The sequence below is a fragment of the Gavialis gangeticus genome, unplaced genomic scaffold, assembly GCF_001723915.1.
Source record: "Gavialis gangeticus isolate Ggan-Ray unplaced genomic scaffold, GavGan_comp1, whole genome shotgun sequence".
Lineage (NCBI taxonomy): Eukaryota > Metazoa > Chordata > Crocodylia > Gavialidae > Gavialis > Gavialis gangeticus.
This window is the reverse complement of record NW_017729033.1, coordinates 6,375,395-6,383,987: the sequence shown is the minus strand read 5'-3', so window position 1 is coordinate 6,383,987 and position 8,593 is coordinate 6,375,395. Positions and strand designations below refer to the sequence as shown.

Here is an 8,593-nt window from a genome sequence, read left to right as displayed (position 1 = left end):
CATGATATGGGAGCGATGAGGAGAAAGGGACTTGATGGTAGGCATCTACTACAAACCACTACACCAGGAGAAGGAGCTAGATCTTGAATTTTTCAGAGAAGTGATGAAGGCTGAACATTAAAGGGACATGGTTGTTATGGGTGACCTCAATTACCCTGACATCTATTGGGAGGACATCTGAGAGATCAGGTAGGGTTTTTACCTGCGTGGAAGAACTTTAGTTAGTACAGAAGGTGAATGGGCTGAATAGGAAGAAGGCTTTGCTGGATTTGGTTCTAACCAAAGGGGATGACCTGGTGGGAGATCCGAAGATTGAGGGTAATCTGAGAGACAGTGATCATGAGATGATAGAATTCACCATCTGTCGTAGGGCAGGGAAGTCAGCCAGTATGGCAGAGGTGCTTGACTTCAGGAAGGCTGACTTCAATGAGCTTAGGAAAATAGTGGGAGAGACTCTATGGGAAGAAGGACTGGAGGGGAAGAGAGTTCAGGAGGGTGGTTGTTCCTTAAAGGAGCAATCCTCAGAGTGCAGAAAAGGTCCATTCCTGTATGCAGGAGTAGTGGTAAAGGGGCCAGGAAGCCCCCTTGGCCTACCAGAGGAGTCAAGGAGTGCTTAAAAATCAGGAAAAACTTAAAAAATCAGGAAGTGCTTAAATATCAGGAAGACATCAGGAAGAACTTCTTTACGGTAAGGATTGCCAAAATCTGGAATGGGCTTCCAAGGGAGGTGGTGCTCTCCCCTACCTTGGGGCTCTTTGAGAAGACGCGAAACAGAGACCTGGCTGGGGTCATCTGACCTCAGTGCTCTTTCCTGCCCAGGGCAGGGGGTCGGACTTGATCTGCTAAGGTCCCTTGTGACCCAAACATCTATGAATCTATCAAAAAGAAAAAGGAGGTTTATAGACAGGGGAAACAAGAGGTAGTCACCAAGGAAGAATACACAAGTATATAATACTTTCATCCTTTGAGGGAGAAGACAACCGCATCCAGCAGGGGGAGGAGAGGGAAGAAGAGAGAAAAAAAGTGGGAAAGAAAAAAGAAATATACAGAAGTATACCCCATATTTGTAGAGAGAGGATAAGGAAGTCAAGGGCAGTGACCAAGATCAGGTCAGTGATTGTCTTGGCAGGAGGTGGTGTCCCACAGAGGTCAGTTCTTGGCCCCATGCTGTTCAACATCTTTATGAACAATTTAGATGAGGATGTGGAAAGCATGCTGGTCAAGTCTGCAGATGATACTAAGTTATGAGGGAAAGTGGTCACACTAGGGGATAGGATGCAGATCCAAGTAGACCTGGACAAGCTGGAAAGGTGGGTGGAGTGGAACCAGATGCAGTTCAGTAAGGATAAATGCAGAGTGCTTCATTTGGGGAGAAGGTTAGGAGAAGATATCCTGGCTAGCACAATGGCTGAAAGAGACCTCGGAGTTACGGTTGATCACAGGATGAACATGAGCCACCAGCGTGATGCTGTAGGCAACAGAGCTAATAGCATACCGGGATGTATTAGCCAATTCATTGCAAGCAGGGCTAAGGAAGAGATACTTCCTCTCTACTCAGCACTAGTAAGACCCCAGCTGGAGTACTGTGTCCAGTTCTGGGCACCACACTTCAAAAAGATGTGGACAATCTTGAAAGGGTCCAGAGAAAGACCACAAGAATGATTAAGGGCCTGGAGGACAAGACTAAGGGATTTGGGACTGTTTAGCCTGGGGAAGAGAAGACCGAGGCGAGACTTGGTGGCCATCTGTAAGTATGTCAGGGGTGAGTATCAGGAGCTGGGAGGAAAACTGTTCACTAGAGTGCCCCAGGGGAGGACAAGGAGCAATGGCCATCAACTGTCAGAGGATGGTTTCAGGTTGGATGCAAGGAAGAGCTTCTTTCCAGTAAGGGGGACAAGAGTCTGGACTAGACTTCCCAAGGAGGTCGTGCAGTCTCCAACCTTGGAAGTCTTCCAACGAGACTGGACAGACACCTCGCTGAGATCATTTGATCTCAGCAGTATTCCTGCCCAGAGCAGGGGAGTTGGACTCCATGATCTTTCAAGGTCCCTTCCAGCCATTCATTTCCATGATTCAATGATAGTACTTGTATTTACAAGTACTAACCTGAGGCAAAATTTATTAATTTACTGTGGCCTAATAGAGTTACATGTGTAGATGCTATGACCTTTACTACAGAGCTAATTAGGCAACTTGTTAGTAAATATCTTGTGTAGATACACCTACTGCCTTGCAAACAGAACCATGGCTATTCCAGCAAGGCTTTCTCTTCCAACCCTGGATCGCACAGCTCTATTAAATGGCCCAGCTTCACGCGCGATTTGTTTTTCCTGCATCAGTAAGGCATGTCCGAGAGGGCCAAGCTGAGCCCTGAAATTTAGGGGAAAAAAGCTTTGGGTTTGGGTTGAAATATTGCAGTTATTTGGGGGGTTGGTTTGACCCAAAAAAAAAACCTAAAAAAATTCTACGGGAAGAAAAGGAAAGTTTCCTTAAAATATTTTTTTAAGCAAAAATTCATTTTTCCTCCGAAAAAAGGTTTCAGGAGGAAAACGCTTGACTCGCTCTTGGATTCAGTGGGAGCATCTATTCATGCACCTAGCATGTAGCAATAAACTCACAATTCAATCCAAATTTTATTTCTCCTGAGCACAACATTTACACATGGGCCTGCAACCACAGCACGTTGAGCCAAGGCAGAGCAGCCTCAGCTGGCAGAGGCTCCCGGGGGTCAACCTGCCAGCCTGGGGCGGCTCCAGCATAGCTCAACATGCTGTGGAGGGGCTGGCTGGGGCATAAGGGTGCTCCAGTGCAGGGCTAGCCAGCAGACAGCCCCCACACTGTAGCACCCTTGTGCCCCAGCCAGCCCTGTCACCAGCTACACCTGCATTTCACCACATGTAACTACACCACTGTAGGATAGTACTTGTGTTGGACACTACAGAGGAGTTAATTAGTTAACAGCAGCCTAATAGCACCACACGTGTAGACAGTGACATGTTACTGCAGAGCTAATTAGTCAGCTCCACAATAAAGTGTCTCAACGTCAGGCTTTTCATGCTGGTGATGGGTGATGCACTTTGCCTGGGTCCTAGTGGCCACTGTAGTGCAGGAAGCAGTATGCCCCACCAGCCCTCTGCTACTCGCCACCAATCTCTCTTGACCTGCCTGCACCCTGGCCCATCTCTGGGCTGAGCCACTGTGCTTAGCAAACCGCCAAGGCTTTTTGCAAGGGGACTAACTTTTGGAGCCCACTGATTACAGCACCTCTATTTCCCCAGGGGATTGGTGCTTTGCAAAGGTCTGGGATAGTCATGCTGCGGAGAAAATTGCTTGCCTAAAGAATGATAAAAATGTGTTATATTTGGCTGTGGGAGCCATGGGATGAGATGGTTTTCAAGTTGTAGAGTTGTTGTCATCTTAGAATTCCTCTGACATGAGTGGAGTTAAAGTAACAGGCCAGATTCTCCCTCTGGGGCAATGGTACCCTGCTTAATGCCTCACCTCCCTTCGTGCCCATACATGGGGCTTCATTCCCCATGCACAGCTAAAAGACAGCTCTGAGAGTGTCTTCCCCCACCTGAGACTCCTTTGGGCATTAGGGTGACCCTACAGGCTACACTTAAACCAGCTGGCTGTTTTCTTTACATGGATATGTGCAGTGGGATCCAGCTCCTCGCTACACCAGGGCCCAAGGGTATTACAGGAGCAGGCTGTGTCAGATGCATCCTCTTTGAACACCTCCCCAGTCTTTAGGGTCTCCATAGCTGGGAACTTAGTCCATTTAGTGGTGCATAGGAGATACTGGGTATGTCTACACATTCATTAATGAGCCATAGTTACTGCACATTACAGATTCACAGATTCACAGAAGTTTAGGGAATCACATGAGATCATTGGTTCCAGTCTCGTGATATCATCAGGTCCAACCCCCCTGCTCTGGGCAGGAAAGACTGCTGGGGTCAATTAACCATAGCAAGGTGTGCACGCAGTCTTCTCTTGAAGATCTCCAGGGTAGGTGCCTGCACCACCCCTGCTGGGAGTCTATACCAGAGTCTGGTCACATGAACCGTGAAGAAGTTTTTCCTTCTATCCAGTTGGAAACCTTCTTCTAGGAGTTTATGACTGTTGCTCCTGGTTTTCCCCTGAAGCGCTTTGGTGAATAGTTGTTCATCTAGCCCCTGATGCTGTCTCCTGATATAAGTGCAAGCTGCCACCAAATCCCCCTGAAGTCTTCTCTTTTCTAGGCTAAACAGTCCCATATCTGTCAGCCTTTCCTTGTATGGCTTGCTCTTCAGGCCTCTAATCATATGACTGGCTCTTCTCTGGACTCTTGGTTAACCAAGTACTAAATCAATGAGCTAACTTGCACTACTGTGCACTAGCACCAGCACACGGGTTTTTATCAATGCTTACTGACCAGTAGCCTAATGCTACGGTGCAGTAGCATATTAGCATTTCTTTTTTGCTTGGCACACTACTGCACAGTGTTATTAGGCTACTGCACAGTTAGCATATTGTGTAGACATGCCCACTGAGGAGTAGAGACCTCAACCTTCATTGCCAAGCAGAAGTGTGTTTCAATTCCCCTGCACAGCTGCTATCTAGCTGTGAAGAATAAGAGGTAAAAAGCAGGGCAGAGCATAAGGAAATGAGGGCTGTGTAAGTTGGCCCACTTGCACTGACTCCAGCAAAGCCATGCTAATTTATCTTGGAAAAGGAGAAAAACCTTCCCCAACTTCCCCTATGTCCCATGAAAGACCAGCACAATGGAGGCTTGCAGACCTACTCCCCACTCCTCACCCCAACATGCAGTTTAATGAGGCTACCCATTCTAGCTTGCTTCCACATTGTCGAATCCCCTGTAACAAAGCTGCTCCTCTTTCTTCAGGGTCAAGTACTGAGAATCATAAATTATGCAGCCTGGCATGATTAAGTAGCCATTAATGCTCACATCAGAGAAAGTGACCTGTGGATGAGGGGAAAAGCAGTGCCAAAATGGAGTTGGCATCGCAATGCTGTCTCCTCTGATCCGAGACTGTAATTTTGTTCTCTGAAAAGAGTGGAGACTGCCACACTGTGAAAGAAGCAGCTCTACACTGTTATTTTCTTTAAATGTTGAGCGTCAGCACATGGGCCCTGAAAGCTACAATTTACTGACTGTCAGGGCTGATTAGAGCTGATACTGGTTTGTTTCTGGCTTCCAAAAAGGCTTTAATTGAGCAGGCGAGGACGTCAGGCCTTAATCAAGAGCAGCAGGTAACGCGTTTCCACTTTGGGGGTCTATTCAAAGCGCGTCATGCTAAGAGAGGGAAGAGAAGGAGCACAAGCTCTCAGTATTTCCCGCCCACTGCTGAAAAACTGCAGAGTCGGCAAATGGAGCGAACTGCAGCAAAAGTGATTCAGAGCCCAGCTTGGGTGATACGGTTTGCTGTACTGTATGGGAAGTCGAGGGAAAAGGAAGGACATTTTCCTTTCACAACCATCCCAGCTTGGAGAAAATGTTTTCCCTCATGGTTCAAGCTTATGGTTTCATTTTCCAGTTCCCCTCCAGCTGCTTATCAGGGTTGCCAACCCAGGAAAAAATGCATTTACTGAAAATCTCCGTACTGTTTACTGACAGTCAAACTTTTTTACTGACACATTTTACATAATGTAAATGTAACCCTTCTGCCAGGCCCTGGGTGGCATAACAAGGCCAGTGTTCACATTTAGGGGTTTAACACCAAATTTCTAAATGTGGCTCAAGCTCTTACCCAGAATAGTCTTACTTGGCAGCAGTGATGGTTTTATACCATGATGCCCCCATCCAGGAGTTCCCCCACCCATCCCCACACCCTGGTACCATCAACTGTATCCCACACTGTGCTGTGTAGCCCAGCCTACCCCCTACCCTGACCCTCTCTGACCCTACTCCCTCTGTCCTGGCACAGATCCCCACTCACTGCATTCCCCCAACCCAGCCCCACAGCTCCATCTTGGCCACACTGTCCTACACCCTTTCCTTCCTGGTGCCTCAGACTTCCCAGAACTACACAATCCTGCCTACCTTCCAGGCAAGCAGCTGTTACAGACAGGCAGTGACCACTTGCAGTGGCAGCATGTGACTGGGATGTGGTGGGAGTGCTATGGAGCTTCTGTGGGCCACAAAGCTCTGCAGAGCTCCCTTCAGGGCACCAACCTACGCTTCCACTAAGACACAAAGAGGTGCTGCTCTGCTCTGCTCTGCTCTGCCTATCAACACTTGCATCTAGCCTCAATCAAGCTCATGGTTTCTTAGTTTTTTTACAGACCGCTTTTTTTGTTTTTTACTTTTTTACATAGTTTCCGTAATCCAGATCATGCTCCAGAAACAATTAGATGCCTCAGCTAAAATAAGACCTCATCATACAAAGTACTGTATAAATACATAGTGAAATCTGTGAGTGCAATGTAGACACACCCGAGGTGTCAGACAGGAAGGAGAGGCTCAAGAAGGTGAAGCAAATTCCTCAAGTCATCCAGTCAAACCGTGGCTTCACCCTCATGGTCAACACACCAAGGATGCAAGGGGGCAACCTATTGTCTAAGAGTAGAGTTTCCAGAGCTGGAACAAAAGAGCCAAACTACTGTATGGGTGGTCGGCAACAAATTATCCCTGTTGACTGCAACAGCAGTATGGATGGTTACACCAGATCTCCTGACTCCAAATCTAATACCTTTTCTATTAGACGACAATGGGTGTATCTACACAAAATGCTTTGAGCATAGTAGACTAATTCTACTGTGCATTAGTGTGGTGGGCAAAACCCAGGCTAATCTACTAATGCACAGTAGATTTAGTCTACTGAGAATTAACGTCACAAAATAAAGTTTGTTTGCACTAATGCGCAGTAGCACCAATTATGGTGCATTAAGTTAGTACCTGTCCTTACAGGAACTAAATTTAATAGGCACTTACACACATGCAGTGAGTCTGCTCTGATGCGCTGAAAATCCAGCACATCGTAGCAAAGTTGATTACTTGAGTCTGCTAGAGCACATAATTGATGTCCCCAGCACTGCATCAGGGGCAAGCGTATAAGTGGCGCAGCATGCATCAGTGCTGAAAAAATGTCAGGCAGTGCTCTTTGAACTAAAACACATTTGCAGTGCTTTAGTTCAAAGCACACTACCACCATTTTCTCAGTGTTAACATGCACTGCGCCATTTATACGCTAGTACCTGATGCAGCGCCAGGTGCTCTTCATTAAGACAGATGACCAATTAAAAGTGCCCAGTGCTGCTTTGGGAGCATATGTAAAAAGGCTTAGTGCCATAATTACGGTGCATTAATGAATGTGTGAACACACCCACTGCCTCTTAATAACTTAGTGCTTTAAGCACAGTTCTAGGATGGACTCGTTCTGAGATTATGCATATAACTGCTCTAATTGTTCTGTCCTTTTTAATCATGGTTAATTATTTTAAACCTCATGGCCTAACAATAGAATTAAATAGAATGCCCTATTTTCTGCCAGACCTTTATGTAAGAGAAGAGATTACATGCTTCACTGTAAACCAGCTGGTTTTGCATGGCATAAAAGACACATTTATACACAAACTGGAAGTACACATGTCTTGAATGCATCAACCTGAAAGATTAATGGATTATTCTGATTTTACTAATGTACAAAGCAGAACTGCAGTAAACCAATATATTTTTAAATACTTTCTAAACCGAACAAAGAGAAGTCCTGTTAAGTCTTTAAAAGTTCAGTATTTAAGATCCTGATTCAAGCATCTGAAGAGTTTCTGTAATGGAGCAGATTAAAATAGGACAGCATGCTGAAAGAGAGTTTTAACTAAAACAATAGAAAGGTTATTTCAAAGCTATCCAGTTGTAATCTACTTTTGCATTTGAAATGTTGATATTCACCAAAAAGTTTTTGTACAAGCTTTTCCAATATGTTTTTCTACAAGGGAAAATTGGCTCAAGGTGAAGAAGAGAGGAGGTTTGACAGGTCACATCTACATGTGCAATTAATGATATTTGTTTTTATTGCACAATATATTTCTACTGGCTGGTGAACTCAAACTGGTGGGGTGGGGGAGCATCCCATGGGAGCAGGGCGGGGATGGGGCTGCAGCTGGCTGGCAGCAGGAGTGGGGGGTGTTGCAGCCATCCAGGAGCAGGAGGGTTTGCAGCCTCCCTGCTACCACCCAGGGTGTCTGGCCGGCTGCAAAACCCCCCACCCCCCAGCTGGCTGCAAAACCCACCCTACTCCCAGCCGGCTGCCAAAAAGTAAACCCAAGGTCACCCCCAAAGTCTGCTTTAATTCTGATGCCTCTGGTAGAGATTCCCTTTGAGAGGATAGCAGTAGACATCGTGGGGCCACTTCCCTGGAGTAGCACTGGGAACCAGTATATACTAGTTCTATTAGATTATAGAACTAGGTACCCGGAAGTGAATCTGTTGAAAATATTTTCCTGAGTAGGACTCCCTAAGGAACTACTAATGGATCAAGGGACGAACTTTACTTCACACATGTTCAAAGGAGTGAGTAAAGCTTTGGGGATCAAACATCTGAGGACAACCGTATACTATCAGACATTGAAGCAAATGCTAAAAAAGTTC

General features: G+C 46.1%; 1 long non-coding RNA gene across 1 annotated transcript in view; it reads left to right on the top strand.

The window, feature by feature from the left end:
- Positions 1-1,673: 1,673 nt before the first annotated feature.
- Positions 1,674-8,593, top strand: part of LOC109303745 — a 12,083-nt gene continuing 5,163 nt past the window's right edge. Inside the window, exons 1-2 of the long non-coding RNA XR_002099209.1 lie at positions 1,674-1,747; positions 3,299-3,308. This is a non-coding gene — a long non-coding RNA (uncharacterized LOC109303745). The remainder of the gene's footprint in view (positions 1,748-3,298; positions 3,309-8,593) is intronic.